Source organism: Trachemys scripta, chromosome 1 (assembly GCF_013100865.1).
Source record: "Trachemys scripta elegans isolate TJP31775 chromosome 1, CAS_Tse_1.0, whole genome shotgun sequence".
NCBI classification, from domain to species: Eukaryota; Metazoa; Chordata; order Testudines; family Emydidae; genus Trachemys; species Trachemys scripta.
The window spans coordinates 92,163,676-92,185,389 of record NC_048298.1 but is presented as its reverse complement, the minus strand read 5'-3'; the positions used below and the strand labels follow the sequence as shown (position 1 = coordinate 92,185,389).

At 50.7% G+C, this 21,714-nt stretch overlaps 1 protein-coding gene across 4 annotated transcripts in view; it reads right to left on the bottom strand.

The window, feature by feature from the left end:
- ELFN2 (extracellular leucine rich repeat and fibronectin type III domain containing 2) overlaps window positions 1-15,665 on the bottom strand; it is a 57,232-nt gene extending 41,567 nt beyond the window's left edge. For 2 of the 4 annotated variants that reach the window (XM_034777165.1, XM_034777180.1), the window contains exon 1: window positions 15,582-15,648. The gene's annotated coding sequence lies outside the window, so the exon portion shown is untranslated. Of the gene's footprint in view, window positions 1-15,581 lie in introns of all 4 variants that reach the window. The other 2 variants (XM_034777174.1, XM_034777187.1) reach the window with 2 other exon arrangements.
- Window positions 15,666-21,714: the final 6,049 nt, after the last annotated feature.

Here is a 21,714-nt window from a genome sequence, read left to right as displayed (position 1 = left end):
GTCTTGTGTGTATGCCCTTTTGTGTGGTGTCTGACATGCACACACACACACATGCACATGTACCAACAATGTTATGCATGAGTATTTGTGTAGGATCACTGTGGATAACTGGTGTGTTGGCGTGTGCATCTGTGAATGTTTTCTGCACGTGTGTAGCCTCTGCATGTCCGTGACATGTGAATACGTTCTGTATGAATAGCACCTGTGCGAGTGTGGTGATGTGTGTGTAATTTGTGTGGAGGTGTGTTCTGTGTGCACATGAATATGTTCTGTATGCATAGCACCAGTGTGAGCATGGTGATGTGGGTGTAACTTGTGTGTAAGTTGGGGGGGGGGTGTTCTGTGTGCATGTGAGTATGTTCCATTTGCATAACACCTGTATGAGTGAGATGATTTGCGTGTAACTTTTGTGTTTGTGTGGTGTGTGCAAATGCATTCTGTGTGTATAGCACTTGTGTGCCTGGCAACTGTGGGATCTGTGAATAACTTCTTTGTGTTGTGTGTGTTTTTGTGCATGTGTTCTGTGTGTATAGCATCTGAATGGCTGCCATTGTTAGGGTATCTGTGTACAATGTAGGTCGTGTGTGTCTTTTCTGCATGCGGGCGCGTGTGATCGTTCATAGGGTGTTCCTTTCTAAGGTGAAGCAGACAGGCTGGCTCTCCTCCCAGTCTCTGGTTCTCCTTCCTCACCCTCCCTCACTTGTTCGTTCAGTGACCGCAGGTCGCTCAGCCCTAAAAATCATTCCCCAGAGCTAGGCAGACCAAGGAGTTCCCATCCCCAGAATCCCCGAAACATGCCTGGAACCCTACTCTCCCCCTGGCCTGGGAGCACAACACAGACACTGCCGACAGTCAACAGGAACACAGAAGCTAGTCCCCCGCTCTTTATACTTAGACTGAGGAGGCTGGGATGGGCGGAGGCAGGCTTGGAGGACAGAGGCATGTGTTAGAGAACAATACTGGTCACCTGGAGGATGCAAGAAAGAGACCTCCATGGGCTACCCAGCACTATCCACCCCCGGAACGCACGACTCCCATTGATGAGGCAGGAGCCACGAACCAGACCAGAAGAAAGAAGATCTGACCAGAATCTTCATCCCAACATGAGTTGAACCATAAACCTTTAGCCACTTGACTGCAACAACATCCAACCTCCCAAAACCCAACCACGACCCTGAACTTTCACCTAAATCCCTGAATCCAACCATGGCCATGAACCTTCACCCAACCCCCTGGAATCCATCCATGACCCTGAACCTTCACTCAAACTCCTGAACCCAACCATGGCCATTAGTCTTCACCCAACTCTCCTGAACCCAACTACAACCGTGAACCTTCACCTAACCCCTGTGCACTAAAGCCCGAGCCTTTGCCTAACACCCCTGATCTGAAGGAGGGCAGGAACACCAGGGGTACTGAGTCTTTACCCAAATATCAAACCCTGAACCTTTCCCCACAATCACTTGGCCAAACTTCAGAATCAAGCAGCCCAGGAGCCTTCTTCCAAATGCTCTGACCTGAGCCCCTTACCTGACTCAAACCACCTCAGTGCCCTGAACCAAAATCCCGAGCCCCAAATGTTTGTCCAACACCTCAGTCTTTGTCTTTGCTCTGAACCCTGGATCTTCACCCAAACCCTCTGAACTAAGCCACTGAAACAAAATTCTAGCACCTGAACCAAACCCCCAAATGGGAACCTTCCCTCAAATGCCCTGAGCAGAGTCCCGAACGTCCACCCACCCACATGGAGGCAAGCCCCAAACTCTCACCCAAGCCTATAGTTCAAGCCCTGACCCCAAACCTTCGCCCCACGGCCTTCAAATTGAACTTCAAGCCCTGAATCTTCCCCCATTCATCCGGATCCAATCCCAAATTTTATGGCGAAAATCCCAAACCTCATGGAGAAAATCCTGAATCTTCACACAGCCCCATAAATTGAAGATCAATTAATCCTTTGCAGGTGGGGAAGTTCAACCTTGGAACCCTCCCTCGCACCAGTGTCTCCCACCAGGTACAACAAAGCCTTCTGGGAAAATCCTGGTTGGGTTCTTCTGCTGCTCCTGGGGGGCTGCATCCAGAGGCCATTCCATGGGGCTCAGGAAGCTCTTCCCAGTCTTGTCCCCACATGGCAGAAGAGGCTAAAAGGTGCCCCTCTCCCAGTCTGACACCAGTGCAAATTTAGTGACCATTTCACTGATGACGCTCCAACCAGGAAAACCTCCCTGTTAATATTCAAACACACAGCTCAGCCAGAGCCCTCTGAGTCTGGACCCCAGCACCACCTGCTATTCTACTCTTGGGCTCTGCTGATGTATCTCACTCCTGATCTGTGGCACCTCTTCCCCCATGCGAATCCTGAGCTCCACACAGAACTCTGCCAAGATGCTTCAACCCTCACCTGCAGCCTGCCCTCCCCTCCCAGCTATTCCAGCCCTGGACACACACACACACACACACACACACACACACACCCCACAGCCCTGCCAATGCAGTTCAATCGTCTGCCCTGCAGCATAACCTGCTGCTCCATTTCTAGGGCCCCCTTAGGCAGAAAGAGAGACCGAGTGTCCCTGATTGCCATTCTGGCTAGATTCTGATTACTAAAACATGCCCCTCCAGAAGATACATTAATAGCCCATAAAGTTAACTTAATCCAGCCAATCTTGTGTGGTCTCTGCCTGAATTCTTGATTAAATTAACATTATTGAGTCTTAATTAGCATGTGAGGCAGAGGTGGCATTACTAATGGAGATAATGCACAACGTTAAGAATAAACAGGCCGCCCTTCCCCCTGCCGCGCATGCAAATCTCCTTTGGGATTGAGGTGATGTGAGATTCCCCCAATGATAAGCCATGCTGAGGGGAAGGGGTGGCTCTGGGCCAGAACGACTGACGGGACACATGGGCAAATCAATGCACCAGGGAGCGTCATTCCTCTCTGCCATCATCCAGCCCCAGCCCCTCATCCCCGGGGGTGAGTCCCACATCACTGGCCTTGGAAGCAGAACCGCAGCTGATCCTGACCAGATTCTACCTCCAGGTGCTTCGGGGCACACAGCTTGCTCAGGGAATGAGAGTGCTCAGCCCACACTGATCCCTCCAGCCTTCCAACTCACCCTCAGTAGGAGAGGAGAGCTAACAAGGTAAGATCTCAAAAGGCCAGGGCGGCACCAGTGGAGACTGCTCAGAGGCATGTGGGGTTGACAGGGAAAGGAGCTCAAAGGAGGCAGACAAGGGATCTCTGGGAAGATCTAGAGGGCTGCAATTCACACATGCATTTCTTGACCAGGTAAGAAATGGACTGGGGTGCTAGGTTAGTGTACAGAGGGACAGTGTAATGGGGGCAGGCTTGGCAGTGCAGTGGGTGGTTGCTTGAGGCTGGGGCTTAAGATCACAAGTTAAATGAGTTCAGTGGGTCTGAGCCTCGTGTGCTGTTTGTGCACGCCTCAAACCCTCGAGCCAGAACCGAGCCTCTCTGTTATTTCCAGCCAGGACTGACTGGCTCTGGCCAAGAGATCTGCTGCAGTGGAATAGCAGAGGGGAAGCTGCAGGTCATGACAGGCCTGCACAGCCAGAGCTGTGGGTGGGAGCTGGACTAGCGGTGGGTGCTGAAAGCCAGGGTAAGATGCATTGGCAGAGCTGGGGGTGGGAGCTGAAGACTGGCACAGCAAGCAGTGAAGAGGGTCTGGACTGGAGGTGGGAAGCTCGCCCAGTGCCTGCCTGCGCTATACTGCCTCTAGACAGTGATATCAGACTTTTATTTTCATGGGCAGGAAAAATCACTCACAAAATGTGAAGAGAAAAAAACTGAAGAGCCAGCGAAGGGGGGGATGTCTGTACCCAGGACAGTGCTGAGAGCGTGTTGCTGGCACCCCCACAGCGCAGCCTTGCCTCTCCCTCAGTGCCCGCAGAGCACCGCTGCTCCCAGAAACACACGGGGAGACTTTGTGGAGGTGCCAAGGCACATGAGAGGAGCAGCCTGGCACACTCACGGGTGCACGCCGTTGGATCCCTAGGACATCACACAACTAGCATCATCATGCTCTGGAGGAGGACATGTCCCAACGGGCTGAAGTCTCTCCCATCCCTCTTTCCCTGACCGCTAGCACCCATAACTGCAGAGATGGAGACTTGGAGCCTGATCCAACGCTCACTTGAATAGAAAGGTTCCCAATGGGCTTTGGATCAGGCCCTGAAGCATCAGTCTGCACTATGTGCCTTGCTGTGGTGGAAGCTGGTTATAGTCCCTCTCACACACGGCAGTGACATTCAGCACCAGGTCTGCTCCCTGCAGCATTCCCAGGCCCCTGATGGTCCCGGGGCTGACTGAAGCCACGGCAGGGACTTAGCTCTCCCACAAGGCAGTGCAGAACACTCACCCCTCAGGCCAGCCAGCCCCACCAAAGCCATTTCTTGCAATCTTTCTTCTCTAATCCTGTTGAGCCATTTTTAAGTTCCTTTGAGGCGGAGATGGAAAAGCCGCTGCTGCCCTAAGATGTTTTCCTGACCTGGCTCAACTCAAGATAAAGGCTTTGATTTCCAACATTGCAGTGGGATCTGTCAATAGTCCATAATATGGTTTAAGGAAAACAAACAGAGACACATAGCCCTGCTGGCATTAGGTGAGAGAGTGCGGATGGAGAAGACAGAGGGAGGAGAGAGAGCACAGAAGAGAAAGGGAAAGGGAGAGCGGGGAGCGAGGGAGGCGTAGGAGGAAAAGAGATGGAAGCGGGGAAGGAGTGACAGAGATACACGGAGTATATTGCAGGGATTATCTCCTGCCCAGCCTCTCCCACCCATAGGTATCTCCAGCAGACTTAATGGTACCAATGGCAGGGCTGTGGAAAACTCCAGGGACCCGGTTTTTCACCCCAAATTCCCTCTCCTTCCCTTGTGCCCCTCACCTACCCGGCAAGCACATGCTCCAGGTGACTGTCCCCACCACCCTCCCCCTTGCTTGAGTCTACCTGGAAAGTTGCCTTTTATCCCGACAGCTACAAAGAGGATCTGGGAAAGGGGAAACACCCATAGTATTAACCCAGACTGCACAGCCAGGAGGTCTCTGAGACTGGAGATGATGCACAGAGCAGCCCCTAGTTTGCCCTTAGCGTGACCCTGACTCAGGGGGAGGAGATGGGATACAACCCAGGAGACTCTCCTAGTTGGTTGTGGGTAAACTACACTGCGTGCCAGCCAGGTGGGCGCCGCACTCCAGACAGGGCCTCCAAAAACTGGGCAGAGGGCCAGGGGAGCAGCCAGAGGAGCAAGGGCTGAGGAGGACAAGGGGGGAGATTATGGGAATGAAAAACTAGAGACCCTGCAAGGCAGTGATTCCGGAGTCTTGTGATATAACTGGGTGCTACAGACAGAGCGGCTCTGTTCTGTGCCCCAGACCTCCCCACGCTGCTCACCTCTGCTACTTCCTCCTTCCCCTCCTCCCTCACCATGGGCCAATCGACCACCCCTGAGCCCTCCTTCCCTCTCTCATCATTAAGTCCCCTCTCCCCTCTCTTGCTCCCTACATTGCAACCACCTTCAGCATCCCACTTGCAACTGGTCCCTTCCCCGGCTCTCCACACAGCCCTCCCTAGACCCTGACGCTCTCCGTAACCCATCCCCAATTCTCCCTTTCTCAGCAAAGTGCCAGGGAGAGCAGCTCTCTCACCAGCTACCTCACGCAGCAGCATCCTCAGCCCTTAATCTGGACGGCTTGGAAACCACTTTCCCTCCTTAGAGCTGACCTCCTTCTGTAGGCTGCTGCTGGCTCCTTCTTCCCACCCCTTCACCTCCATCACCATGGATCACTCCATTCCCCCCAAACCTCCTCTAGAGCCCTAGTGTCCTCCCGTCCAGGTTCTGCCCCTCCTTAGCAATCTGCTCTGTCCCAAAGGGCACTCCTCTCTGACTACAGGCCCGTCCCCGCGGAAGTCTGGGGAAAATTCTTTCCTAACCACAAATATGGTGATCAGTTAGACCCTAAGCATGTAGGCAATACCCACCAGCCAGATACCTGGGACAGAATCCTCTGAAGTAATTCTGTGCCCTCCCCATCTAGTGTCCCATTTCCAGTCATTGGAGATACTTGCTAATAGCAAACACAGATGGGCCATATGCTCAATGCCTCACAGACAGACATGCTCCTCTCAGAGCCTCCTCAAACACAACTCCAGCTCCTCTAGCTCCCTCCTTGATTCCTGTCTCCAACCATTAGTGTCCTCCTGAATTTCCCATTTCCTGTGCCTGCAGATTTGCCTAGCATCACTTCCACAACCTTGCCTGTGCGTCCGTTGCTGCCTTAAAATCCCCATCCAGGTCCTCATCTCCTCTGGCCTTGGCTTTGACCTCTCTTCTCTCTAGCCTCCCCAGGTCTCGCTCTCGAGGCTCCTGCATGTGCAGAATCACACTGCTGGACTTCTCACCCATGCAAAGGAGCAGACACATCAATCTGAGATTCCATCGGGTCCCCGTATATCCCAGAATGAAGTTCACAAGCACCTTCCTTGTTTGTAAAGCCCTCTGTGGTCTTGCTCCACCCCACCTCGTGGACCTTGACTCTCTCCACTAACCACAAAGCCCCCTCCCTGCTTCTTCCACTCATCTCATACCAGCCTCCTCTTTGTCCTTTCACACAATCCCAGCACTGTTGGCGTGACAGCCTTCTCTGCATCTCCTGTTCACCATTTCTCATTGCCATATCATATCAAATCTCATCTGGAAACACCCCTTTTCTCTCAGGCCTATGTCCCTCTGCCATTATTTATTATTTAATTCTGCTCTGGCATATTGGGGTCTGGCGTGAATGAAAGACACTGTTCAATGCCGTGCTTTTTTAGTGAGCAATGAGAAGAGTAGAAATAACAGATTTAAGATGGAACAAGAAAGGAGCAGTTGAAATTGCAGAAAGAAGTTGGTTTTTACAACCAGATTAACACAGGAATGGAATCAAATTCCAGAAGGAGCAAGGAAAGCAAAATTGCCTGAGATCTTCCACATGAGCCCATGACGGGGACGGGATAGAGACAGATGTGACACTCAGGCTCCAGATACCCCAAGGGGAGAGCAGGGGGGTTGAACCCAAAAGAATAAGAAGTCAAATCAACGGATTGTGTACAATAAATGTCACAAAAGGTGGGGCAAGACAATCAATTCACATGGGGGGTGTCCGTAGGGGCATTCCTTCCCGCAATCTTGGAGCTGGACTGTGACTCAGGTCTAACTGCTATCAAAGATGACCTTCTGTCATGGAGTTTGGGATGCAGTCCAGACCAGTGAGGTGTTATCTCACCTTCTACCCTGTAACTCCCTGCCTGCGACGTTCACAGTCAGCAACACTCGTGCATGTCACACCCTGAGTGTCTCTGTATAGCTGCAGCCCTGATCCAGCAGCCTGCCAGCAACAAACCAGACACACTCCCTGGTCTCTACCCACCTTGGTTACTACCTGCAGGGTGTCCCCAACACCTTACCAGTCCCGAATTTTCCCAAAACAATGTGCTCTACAATGTCCAGCCCTGTCCTGGACAGTTCAGAGAAATAATACGGTTCTTTTGTTCTTCTGAAGACACGAAAGCACATCACAGCTTATTAACGTAACTGGGGTAAATACACCCTTCCCTTTAAACACAGCACTGAGTTGGTTTATAAGAAAAATTTTAAAAAGATTAACAAAATAGGCAGAAGATTAACTGAGTTCATGCACAAGGAATGACAGAAAGCGTTACAAGTAAAACAAAACAAAACATGCTTCTAAAAGTCTAAAACTTAATCTAGCTAGATACAGGCTTTGTTCAAGATGGTTTCTCTCACCAGTCATTGTTCTTCCCAGCCATGGCTGACTTTCCCTCAGTTGGGATCTTCCACAGAAGAACAAGAGGCTGGTTTCCCTTGTCTTCCTAGGTGAAAGAGCTTCGCCTAAGCATGTTTCTCACCTATAGTTAGTTTCCAGAAACGTCAACCCCCCATTGGTTGAAGGACCCATCTTTCTCAGCTTGCAAGAAGAGCTCTCTTCCCTTGTGTCTGCCTAGTGATGGATAACCTAGGGGTTCTCTACCCCTCCCTTTATAGTCCAGTAAACCTTTGAAAGCATCTCTCTCAAAGTTCATTGACTTCACAGGAAGGGAAGAACAGCATGAGGTCATCCTGAAGCAGTCTTCCCAGCCCCCTGCTAAATTCTCTGTAAATGGGGCTTCCATTGTTTTTGGCCACACCTTGCTTAATTTCTTTGAAGACAGGTAGATAGCTGTGACATTCAATCCCTCCTGTCTGGGAGAGACCTGTTTCTCCCTTTGGGTCACTGACTTTAAAGCATAATATCATTAAGTATTCATATTTCCTCAGACAGCGTTAATACACACATTTCACAATTATATTAATCACCAGTGTGATATTAGCTTTCAAAAAAGACCTCACTCTATACACTTTTATAATACAGTAATATTGTATACAATCAGCATCACTTGAGATGTAGCCCCTCTATTTTTTACTGACCAGTAAACCTTTGCAATGTATTCTTTGAAAAGTAAAACCCAGACCAAGTTTCTCTCTCCTGCTGGGACACAGATGCCATGCTGTCTCCTCCCTGACTTGTTGGCTTGATAGCTTTGTTTACCAAATATGTAAAAAATAGACCTTCATTGTCTTTGCCTGAAGTCCCGGCTGGTCAGAGAACCAACTACATACACATCACTTTGTCTAATGTGCTTACTCACTGCTTGCCAAACATATTTTAAACATATAAATCTAGGGCATATTCATAACTTTTTGTACACACCTCGTGTATACATCATGCAAGAATATTAATGATCAGTGAGTTATTAGTTTTCCAATGATATCCTGCCTGACATCCTTTAGATATAGATTATAACCATAGTGAGTTGGAGTACACTGAAATGGTCAGGCCATCTGAAACCTCTCACCTGATACCAGTGAGCCCCTTGCCCTCTGGCACTGGGATGCTCTTAGGGTCACAGCTCCCCCATTACAAAGCTGCAGGAGGGTTAGCCACTGGCTGACCCAGACGCAGCAGGTCAGAGCCCTCTTTCCTGGAGAGGACATCTGCCACCATATTTCCTTTGCCCTTTATATAGAAGAAACCTGTGTTGTCACCTTTGTCTGTTTGCAGTCTCCAGAACAGAATAGCAGCGAGTATCCATAATTACACCTACTGACGTGTTACAAACATTGCACAGTGATATAATGACCAGTGTGTTATTACATTTTACACGATATATTACAAGTCACCTTTTAAATAAGTAGTATGACTCCAGTGTATGAGGTGTAATGAATATGTCAGGCCTGACAAGAGTTGCTGACACACCATACTGAACCACAAATGGGTGTCGGTGTCACACCTTCCCTGCCCCGGAACCCTCGTAGGGAGAGTGTCTGTGGGATGGAGTTAATTCCCCCGACACCTTACCTCCCCTCTCCAAGGGTGCTGTTCTGGTGCCTGTCTGTGACTAAAACCTAATCCCACTCAAATCCCCGTTCCCACTCACTGAACATGTTGTCCCCTTGCTAGATTGTCTGTGACAGAGCTAATCCCTCTGAAGTCCCTTCAACCTTCCTGGACTTCTATCCCACTGCTACACTATTAGCATCTCACGGCTAATCCTTTTGTTATCTGACCCCATTGTCCTGCTCTGTGACTGGGGGGCTGATCCCCTTGACCCCGCTGTCCTGGTGCTGGACTGTCTGTGACAGGGAGGGGGGCTGGTCCCCCTGAAATTGTCCTTCAAACCTAGATTATTCTAGCAAGTTTTTTTTGTGACAGAGTTCCAATCTGACCACAGACCATCCCTCCCCTCCTTATGAGGCCACTTCCTATACCATGTTTCTAGAACACCTGGGAGTGGGGGTCTTATCCCCCCTTGCAGGCTCAGTCAGTCTACAATGGGGCAGGTCCCCTCTTCTCTGGGCTCCCTTGGCTTTTTCAACCATGTCTGCAGTTTTCCCCAGCAGCGAGACAGGAACGCAATAAAATGAAAAACGCAGTCAGCCGAAGCACAAGATTATGCAGAAATTAGAGACGGAAAAGGCCTCTTAAGTCATATCCTCCTGACTCCCGGCCAAGGCAGGATTGTTCCCCACAGTATTTTTCACCTGCCTATCTTTAATTGCCCCGAGCGATCACGTCTCCAACACTCCCCTCGGGAGAGCCTTCCGTAGCCTAATCGAGCCTCACGGCAGGAAGTGTTTCCTGACAGCCAGCTGAAATTTTTCCCTTTGCTCAGTTTCATCCCATTACTCCAATTTACACCGTCTTGCGCCACCTTAAGCAATTCCTCTCCCTCCTTGGTGTTTCCACCTCTTCACTGTGTGCAGACTGTTATCGTGTCATCGGTTAGCCAAGCTCTACATATTTAGCGCGTTTAATCTTTACTCATAAATCAGTCCCTCCAGCCCCTTAATCATTTTTCTGCCTCTTCTCTGAATTCACTCCAATTTGTCAACATCCTTCTGCTAGCAAGGCACCCAGGACGGAGCGCTGTTTTCTAGGCGGGTCTCACTAGAGCAGTGCAGAGAAGAACTATTAGCCGCTCGCTCCGGGGCATGTCGTCTCTGGATGTTGTCATATACAGACACCGTGAGAGCTAGCTCATTACATACAGCTGGCACCAGGGAATAGAATTCAAGAGCTTTATCTTTTGAAGCAGAAACTCTCTGCCCAGGGAGTTAAAGCAGCAGAACAGGAGCTCTGACAGGAAAGGGGGTTGATATATACCTGGGCAAGGCTGTTCAAGTCTAGGAGGGGGCAGTGGTTCACACACATGTCCCAGCACAAAGAGTAGCTCACTTAGTTCATCCAGGAGAGAGGACCTCAGATACCCCAACAACTCTAACACACAAGCCATAGAAAGAACTGATGTGAGCCCTGACATATCCCAGCTAGCCAAGCGGACACAATCAGGATAAGAGTTTGTATGTCTAGAGCATCTTCCATCCAATGATCTCAAAGCACTTCACAAACATTAGCTTGTACCAATAATGATTAATGAAGTACAATATGTGAATGTTAGGCCCATATTACAGCTATGGAACCTGAGGCATGGAGCGATGATGTGACTTGCCAAAGCTCACATAGGACAGCCGGGGCAAAGCCAGGAAAAGGACCCAGGTATTCTTACTCCCAGCCCCCACACCTCACCCACAGGACAAGCCACCTACCAAAAGCAAATACCCACACACGTGCCAGAGAACGAGACAATGTATGTATGTGCAGTGAATGGTCACTGCACCTCCTCTGCATTGGTACCCACCAGCACAGACACAACGATGCCGATAACGGCAACTTGCATTTATATAGACGCTTTAACTCAAAGCTCACCGAGTGCTCTACTAAGATGAACCCATCCACTCCCCTCTGGACAAAATCTCTCCTATCAGAACCCTGACCTCAAAATTGTTCTTCCCAACCCCGGGGAACCTTGTGCTTTTCTATAGGTTCAACAAAGCTTCTTCTTGACCTAAGTTCTCAGAATGCCTGAGATTCTTCAGATTTCAGCATGGCCGGACAAGACTCACTGGGCCTGAGGCAGAGCCCAATAGTAGGAGATACATTCGCCATCACTAGCTGGAGACTGGGATGGAGGGGTCCTTGGACTCAGTTTATCAACGTATTAGATTATGCAAGGTGTGGCTAAATAGATAGATCTGGGTTTTCATACCATATTCATCACCATGGTATCAGATACCATTCCATATATAGAGTGCTATTTAGCAACAATACCTTTCCAACCCAGGGCCAGCTGTGAGTATTAATTACCTGTGGGAGTACTGATGACCCCAGTGTAAACCGTAAGATCATTAACCTCAGCCTAATGGTTGATCAACTTGTTTCCCCCTAAAATACCTTGGGCACAAGACACCCCAAAGTAGCCATCCCTCTTCCATACATCAGCCAGGTAGAGATCTCATTGTCTTTGAGTTTCTATTGACTGGTATGTATGGAGCACATAAAGCCAGTCTCCTCAGTATTAGAAAATTATTTTATGGATTCCATCTCCCATGTATTTTTATAGTTCTCCTCACTGTGGTATGTGGGCACCTCTTAAACCCCCATGAGTCATGAGGTAGGTAAGAATGCTAATTATCATCTTCTAAACGAGGAACCAAGACACAGATAAACTACAGTAGAACCTCACCGTTACAAACACCAGAGTTATGGATTGACAAGTCAACCACACGCCTCATTTGGAACTGGAAGTATGCAATCAGGCAGCAGAGACAAAAAAAAACAAACACAAATAAAAACAAAAACAAAAGTACAATAGTGTGTTAAACATAAACTACCAAAAAAATAAAGGGAAAGTTTTAAAAAAATATTTGACAAGGTAGGAAAACTAGTTCTGTGCTTGTTTTATTTTAAGATGGCTAAAAGTAGCATTTTTATTCTGCCTAGGAAAGTTTCAAAGCTGTATTAAGTCAATGTTCAGTTGTAAACTTTTGAAAGAACAACCATAACGTTTTGTTCTGTGTTCTGAACCATTTGGAGTTACGAATAACCTCCATTCCCGAGGTGTTTGTAACACTGAGGGTCTACTGTAAATGACATGCCTAACATCACCCAAGGAGTATGTGGTAGAGGTGAGAATTAAGCCCAGGTCTTCTGAAGCCTAGTGCAATGCCCATAACCACAAGACCATCCTTCGCCTGAAGCTCCCAACTGGCTATCCTACCGTTGATGTCATTCCTGTGACAGCAATGCTGCCTAAGTAGCACACCTGGCTCTTTTTTGTCAGCACGTACAGCATTAATCCTGTTTCATGACAGTAGGAAAGCTCTCGCACCAGATCACCTCTGGAAGGAGGAGGGTCACTGACCTTCAACCTGGTCCCTCACCTTTGAACTCTTGCCTTTCAGCCCAACACAAGCCATTCTATAAACACCTTCTTTCTAGAAATGTGCTGCCCAGAATATTTTGTTCCTTGACACCCCAACATTCAATGTGGTGCTAGGATTCCTGTCTTTATGACCTGACTCAACATCATCACCAATTGAGGCTACGTCACTTAGTTGCAAAGCCTCATGTGAAACTGAGATTGCCTGATTGCCTGTAAGAATGCAGGCCAAAACCATGACCATCCAGAGAATTTCAAAACGGCGGTGACCCTGGCTGGGGCTGGCCTCGGAGATTTTACCCCATCTGTAGAAACTGAAGGATATGTCTGAGGGATAGCACTCCCTAGTTTTCTGCCAGCACTGAGGACATCCTGTCATCCTGGCCAGCGCTTTTGTTCTTTTGAAAAAGGAAACAAAACCACTCACACTGAATGCAACGGGGACTACTCCCTAGGCAAATGGCACCAACACCTTTCCATATGCGATTGCTGTAGCACCCCGACCCCACACTGCCACCTGGTCTACAATGGGCCAGGTTCTTGTCTAAAATGAGGCACTGCTGTGGTATGTCTTTTGTCAGATGATGGTGTGATGTGCTCTCCTGAGTTAAACTGGCTCTGACCCAACTGCTAGGATCTACTGGAGCTTTCGAGGATCTAAACAGGCCTCCATGCAGCTGCTATGATTTTTCATGGCTGAAATGGCTCTGATATGGCCATTAAGGTCTTCTGAGCCTAAACTAGTTTTGATGAGACTGCTAAGATCTCTCCTGCTTGAACGGGCTTTGGCATGGCCTCTAAGAACTCCCATGGCATGCTCCGGGCTGCATCCATTAATGGAGCAAACGCCAAGCGGGAGAGAGAAATTTAAGCCACTTTTCGCCCCTCTCATTTCTATCCTCATTTGATAAGTTTATGTATGTGAAATTAACACTCTTCTTGTTTTAATCCCATCCTGCAATCCACATTGCATGACACAAGCTGGATTCCAATAACCATCCCAGAACCAGCCCTGCTTTTTGGCAGGTAGATCGCATGCCCCCAGTGCCTGGAGAGGTCTTCTCACCCACCCACTCTCATCACCATGGGGTGAGGGCCACAGCCCTGCCTATGGTGCCTTAGCAGTTGGGCAGGGCCCCCATCCCCAGGTTTGCACCCTTGTTGAGCTCCTGCTTTGCATGCGGAGGGGCATATAGGGGGCAATTTGTTTGATGCGGGGCTCGCCCCTCCCTCATCGCGCCCCCGCCGTCTCCTCGCCTGTGCCTTCCTGCTGTGCAAACAGGGAGGGGGCGGCGGAGGGAGGTTGGGGGCGGCGGTATTTAAATAGATTAATAATGCATGTTTCATGCAAATGAAGCTTTCCCGGGCTGTTGCATTAGCGCTGCCGGGAGGCTGCACCTCCCCCGGACCCACACGGGCGGGGGCTGCTCAGCACACAGCGCCGCGGTGGCAGCATCACTCCCAGGCGCTCGGGCCCCGCTCCCCAGCGATCCCACCCCCGCCCCGGGCGTGACACAGCGCGGCGCAGGCGAGCCCCCCGGGTATGGGCCCGGCCACCCACCTCCCAGACCGACCGCCCCAGAGCCCCGCTCAGCACCCCGGCCTCGCGGGGGAAGGGGTGAATACGGAACCATTCCGCGCTTCCAAGTCCCACCCCCACATGCATGCATGTGCACTCTCTCCGACCTGCAGCAGGCACCCATGTGCACTCACACACACGTGCGCACACAGGAGGACGCATGCACATCCCGGGGCGCGCACGCCTGCATGCATGCTGACACACATGTGCACGCCACACGCGCACACAGGAGCAGACGCACAGACAGCACCTCCCGAGCATGTCGGCTGCTGCAGCACCGGCAGGTCTCTGCTGCTCTCCGGCCAGCTCCACTGTCTGTCCTGGGATGACAATGGGATGCGTCCGGTCCCCCTTGTTCAGATTCTCCTCCCCGCACCCCGTGGTCCAAAGCAGGGGGCTGCTGACGCATACAAATGTGGGCACACTTTCTCGGGTGCAATAAACCGGCGCGCGGGCACCCTGCTCCCAGCACACACACAGGCACCCGGCTCTCCGGGCTGGCCCCCGGTGGCGCTGGCCAGCTGCAGGCGCACACCACACATTCCCGGGGAGCCTTCTGCAGCCAGTGGAGCCTGCCAGCACAGCACGGGGGGAGGCAGGGAGAGCAGGAGGCTGACTTTCCCCACCCACTCAAAACATACCCCCGCCACCCACGCACTCCTGCCCCTGCAAAGAACCCCCGCCAAAGTTTGCAAAGCCACAGAGGCTGGAGAAAAGGGGCGGAGGGGGGAGACACACAATCTCCCTCTTGCCACTATAGTTGCCAGCGCAAAATTAAAACCTACCCCTCCTGCTCCTGCAGGGGTTGCAACGGAGAAATCCAGCCGACCCCAGCTGCACGCCGCCGGCTCGGCATATTCACGACCCCGCGGCATACAGAGAGACCACCTGCATGCAAGGCAACGCTCCCTCCCTCCCCTCTTCACATGTGCTTCATGTGGCCGGCCAGCCCCTCGGAGCCTCTGCCCTGCCTCCACCTGGCCCCAAAGCAGCTACAGCGCTGGAGAGAGACCGGGGAGATTGGAGGGGGGAGGGAGAGATGCAGAGGGCGGGCTTGATCCTTCTCTCCCTAACCTGGCTGGGAGACAAGGGGCGACACGAAGAGCCGGGGCGGAAGCCAGCCCCACGGTGCATGCACAGCCGCCGCCGAGCGAGACACATACCTGCCGATCCAGCGGGGAGACTCTCAGCCCCTCTTGGCTTCGATGATCGTTAGTGCAAGGGCTGACGCTCCCGCCGCGCGCGCGCGTGTGTGTGCGCGCGGGGGCCCCCTCCCCCGGCCTCACCCCTTTGCACGGTGGGTTCCCCTCTCCCCCAGCTGCTTCATTGCCCCGAGGCCCAGCGGCCGGGCTCACGATCCCCCGGCCGGGCGGAGACGGAGGCTGAAGCCGGGGCGGGCAGAGACAGGCGGGGGATTCGCCGCCGCTGCAGCTGCATCACCGGGAGCACCAGGCAGAAGGGGCTGTAGTGGCATTTAAACCGCCAGTGATTAATTCGGCCCGGGCTCTGGGGCGAGAGGCGATGCTGCTGCTCCCAGCTGGGGAGGCTGTGACAAGTGAAGGTTTGTCTCCCATGGAGCTAGCGCCCAGCCACAGCTCCGGTGCACACAGGTAAGGGGGTGGGCTTCCCTTAGCTGCTGGGGACCTACACCCTTCCCCTCACACGATCGCACACATGCAACAACTGCTGGGAAACTACCCACATATACATAGCATCACAACATGCAACAGCCGCTGGGGAGCTACACCCCTCCCCTCACACGATCGCACACATGCAACAGCTGCTGGGAAACTATCCCCTCCCCTCACACAATCGTACACATGCAACAGCTGCTGGGGAGCTATAGCACTCCCCTCACACAATCACACACACGCACATACATAGCTGCTGAGACACTATCATTCCCCATACACACAAGCACAACAGCTACAGGGAAATCATCATATCCCTCACAGAAACAGACACACACAAGTGGTGTAGAGAAATAATGCCTGTCTCCAACCTCCTGCCCTTGCACACCTAGATATATGCAACAGCAGAAAGGAAGATAGCTCTGTTCTTCACACTCACAAACACCACAGCTGTAGAAAAACTGTCCACTCTCTGAGGCACAACACGCACACAGACAGACACAACAGCTGCAAAGAAACTCCTCATGTCCTTCACCCAAACACACACATGCAACAATGGAAGGGAAATGGTCCAAGTCCCTCAAACACAGCTGCAGAGAAACGGCTCACATCTCCTTCTCCCAACACACACATGCACACAAACAACAGCTGGAGTGAAACCAGCAGCTATGCACAAATATAAACATACATACAACAGCTTCTGGGAAACTACTCATCTCTCTGTCTCTCTCACTCACACACACACACACACACACACACACACAGAAGCTGGGAAACAACTGACATCGCGCACAAAAATGCAGCAACCGTAGAGAAACTATCCTGTTGATCAAACATATCCACACAAGCATATGAAAGAGCGCTGTTATTATTAATTATTATTATTTGTATTGTAATATTACCTAGGAGCCCCAGTCATGGACTAGGAGCCCATTGTGCTGGGCCTGTCCAAACAGAACAATAAGTTGGTATAACTACTCCATCTATCAAACACACGCACATGCATAAGTGAAGGGAACAACTATAGAGAAACTCTGTCCTTTGTTATAATAATAATACTTAGTTCTTTTCATCCATAGATCACAAAGCGCTTTGCAAAGGAGGTCGGTATCATTATCCCCATTTTACAGTTGGGGAAAACTGAGGCATAGAGAAGTAAAGTGACTTCCTCAAAGGTAAGCCAGTATGTCAGTGAAAGAACGGGGAATATAACCCACATTTACACTCTCTCTCTCTCTCTCTCTCTCTCTCTCTCTCCCGCTTCAGGAAAACTACTTTATCTTGCCCATCCACAACAACTATAGGAAAACCGCCCACAATGCACACACACAGACTTGAGAATCCAAGGGACTACGAATGAACAAGATATATTAAGCCCCATCGGGTCCATCCCCTGGTCCAGTGCAGAATTCTTCCATGCAATATATTCTTCACGGCTTTGTCCACTCCATTTGTAAATGTCCCTGGGGATTATCCCGTGACTGAATAGACTACACAAGTTAAGAATGTTTTCCACACTTTCTGCCTACGTCAGCTGTAGAGACAGTCCCTCTCCCAGTTCATCACTCAATAAGCAAAGCCTTCTCCTCTCCTGTATCCACTACCACCATTAGTAGCCTAGCCTTCCAGACAGCCCTCAGCACTCAGTTTTGTAAACGTCGCCCTCCATGAAGATCAGTAAGCAGACAAGGGGGTAGGGTCTGGGTCCCATTAAGGCATCTGTATGTCACTCTGGAGAAGGGGGGTTGAAGTAGCCCCATAGAGCCCCCTCAGGGTGTTTGGGGAGGGAGGGCACAACCATTCCCAAAGGAGCATGAGGGGAGGAAATCATTCACCCTATCTCCCCCCCCCCCCCCCCACACACACACTTCTTGATCCAGGTGTGACCCCATGAGTGGGAAGAGGGAGGGGAGGAAAGTGGCTGTATGCACAGGGTAATCTGCCTTTGGAGCTTGGTGAGTGGTGGCAGGGGAAGGGGTCACATTGGGAGGGATTCCAATCACCAGGCCAGCTGATATCTCTCTCTCTCTCTCTCCCCCTCCCTCCCTTTGTCTGTCCGTCTGTCTCTGTCCCTCGTGGGGGCTGCATTCGCAGTTCCTGCTCTGCCTGGGAAAGAAGGAGGGACCCATGAGGAGGCCAGGCTCAGCCTCTCGCTGCAGTCAGAATCTCTCCGCTGATCTATAATGCGGTGAGCAGTGACAGATTGATTTTACAGCTCTGCTTGGAGCCGGCCGCTGGCCCTGGGCGGGGGATGAATCAGCTTTCTCTGGGCCTTGGCTTTTAGTTCATTATTTTCACTGAACCTCCCTCGCAGGCAGCTGGAGAGAAAGAGAGAGGGAGAAACACAAAGTTGGCAGAAGGGTTTTTTTTTGTCGGCGGTTCCCACCCTCACAGCTTGGGGCAGGGACTCCAGAAGGTGGGAAAGAAGAGGGAGGGGGAAGGGAAGGGCCTGTTGTCCATTACACTGGTACCTTGTTCTGCACCAGCTGCCCTGTTCAGAGAAGCCACGTCCATTTTACGTGGTTAACTAGTTGCTCCGTGTACACTGTTTGGGAGATGGAAAGCACTACATAGGGCTAAGTAGTATTCATGATGATGATGATTATACCAGAGCCTTATTCTGCACTGAATGGAGCCTGGGTCTATTTTAATGATACCAGTACTGGGTCTGCAACATGGAGATTGGGTTCATTTGACATAGTGCCCTAACAGCCCTGTACATAGAGGCCAGTTCCAATGACATGTTGCCGGCGCTGGCAGACTGAACGTCGTCCCCTTGGCAGGTCTACAGGATTGCTGACTAACAGGCGCTCACAGGGGAGTTGAGTTGGAGAGTTCTCTGCCCTAGAAATCAGCTCCGAGGGGTGGGCCTGGCACTGCTGGCATTGGGCAAACTACCCTTAGCAATCTGAGCCAGCCGGACTCACCACTCCCTCCATTGCAAACCCCATTCAAGAGGAGAGTAATAAATCCCACTACCCAGTCTGAAGGGGCAGGATGGGGGCAGGTTTTCAGAAGTGTACCCAGGAGCATTGTGTACCTCCAGTATTGGGAGGGAGTGATCAGGACCTTGCATGGAGCCATGGATTTGTGCAGGACGAGGGGCTCTGGGTGACATATGCCTAATGGGAGGCAGGTGCAGTTTGGTATCTAACGAAAGATAGGGTTATTCTGCTCTCTGTCCCCAGCATCTGTGTAATGAATTGGAGCTGATCTCTGCTATGTCTGAATCTGAGTCTAGACCCACTGCTTAAAAGACATGTCAGAGCTGCCTATGGGCTCTAGGGAATGTCACTCTGACGGGACACTCCCCTCCCACTTGCCCTGCAGGAGAGAGAGAGGAGAATCCTACATCCAGTTCATTCCGTTCCAGCCTTCTTCCCACTCATGGCTCCCCCAGTCGGACCCCACCCATTCCTCCCTCTGCTGGGGTGAAAGAGGAGCTTGGCCCCAATGTTCAGTCTATCCCAGGCTTCTCCTTCATACCCTGCTCTCTGAATGGGAATTGAGCCCTGGGTGAGACACAGGCTGCCTCTGATCCTCCCTGGCATGCCCCAGAGCCTCCTTGGAGGGGATAGATTCCAGGACTCACAGGGAGGAATGAGGGCATCCTGTGGAAGAGAGGAAAAGGGGTGGAGCTGGAGTCACAGGGGGCAGCTATGCAAAGCGAGCTATGATATCATTATGGTGGCTCCACCAATCCCAGGCAGGAAGCTTTCCACATCAATCCCATTCCCCTCCCTCTCTCCCCCCCCCCCCAACTCCCCATCCTGCAACTGCCTGTTGACCTGCACACCATGTTTCAATCACCCCCTTCGGGGACAGCTGGACAGGGATGAGAAAGTGGCCTTCAAGACAGACGGACAGACTTGCGTACTTCAAAATCAAAAGTCCTTTTGATCTTCAAAGATCAATGGGAGATGAAACAGAGGAGGGTGGGGAAAGAGGTGGCAGTGGGAGACAAAGAGACAGAGTGAGGTTTCCTAGATTTCTACCCCAGTGAGAGGAAGAGAGAGACAGCACAGTCCGTCTCATCCACTTTGGTAATCTTTTAATCTCTTCTGTTTTAATCTTTCACGTCAGGAATGAGATAAAATAAATATTAAAACAGAAAACCCCACAGTTGGAATGGGTGAAGGAGGGGACAGACAGACGGACAGTGTGTCCTTTCCAGGCATTCTCTCTCCTTCCCTCCCTTTCTCCGCTGTCAAGCAGGAACCTGACTCGAGGCAGTGTGGTATGCTGGATCGCACACCTAACTGGCAGCCAGGACACCTGAGATCATGGCAGTACCATTGACTCACTGTGTGGTGTTGGGTAAGTCCCCACATCACTCTGTGCCTCAGTTTCCCCAACTTTTTGAAGGGCTGTGGGAGCAGGAGATGAGAAGCAGTAGATGTGTGAGCAGTAGATGTTGTTAGTAGGATTTCAACCCTCTCATGAGCTAAGGGAGAGAATAACAAATGAGCCCAGTGAATCACAGGGAAATAATCCCAGCCAGAGTGGCCCATGGAGGGGAGGAGAGTGGGGGCATCATCAATTCCCAGAGCAGAGCTGGGAGATGGAGATTATGACATGAAAAAGTCATGGCCGCTCCCCACCTTCTCCCATAGCTAATGGCAAAGGATCCAGTCCTGCTCCCATTGAAATCAACAGCAAAACTCCCATCCATTTCAAAGGCAGCAGGATTGGACTCTCGTTTATTTCTTCGGTGCCCTTTCTAGGCTATTGATTGACCTGTGTTTAGTGAGAGAAAGCTAAGATATTAAATGAGACATTTGTTTAACAAAAATATAGATCCCAGAAGGAAAATTGTACAGACTTCTATAGCACAGTAATAGATGCAGTCAAAAAAACCAGAGAGAGACAGAGAGAATCTTCCTATATGCATGGAAACTGCTCAGCACGTAGTAATGCATTTATTATTATTATTAGATTTATACAAAAATATCCAAGGCTACAGATTTCACTGTCATAAATTATCAAAACAAATAACATTATGTATATTTTACGTCTCTATCTCCCTTATATACCGTCCTGGCCTATAAAATATCACTTACTAACCCATGGATCATAAATATTCTAAAGAACCTAAAATTGATATATTATAAAATAGTCAGTAACTTGACGACGGGCTCCACTTAATTAGAGCAGGGCCACAGGGATGCTGAACTGGCCTCGTGAACTCATATACCATGGGTAGTTCCTCCCTCTCTCTCTGTTAACAAATTAGCCCTTCAACTGCTGCACTGAGGTGACAGCTGCTTCCCTCTTGGTGCTTGATCCTGAATGGTGCCGAGCACTTGGGGTGAGATCCTGGCCCCGCTGAGGCAGATGGGAGTTTGGGCATTGACTTCAGTAAGGCCCTCGGACTGTGCTCCAGCAAAGCACTCAAGCCTGCACAGGAACAGTTCCACTGAAGTCAACAGGACTGTTTGTGAGCATTGTTGGGTTGGGACCAGAGTGCTCAGTTCTTTGAGGATGGAGCCCTCAGTGTCTGGCTCAAACCCCCATGCCAGGCGAATGCAGTATAAAGGGGGTTTCCACTGATGCTGGGTGAATAATGCAAACACCTTTAGGCAGCTATTCAGTCAACGCTTTCTGTGGATCCACTTGGCCATATCCATGCCCCTTTCATATTCACTTTCCATAAGAGTTTGAGCAA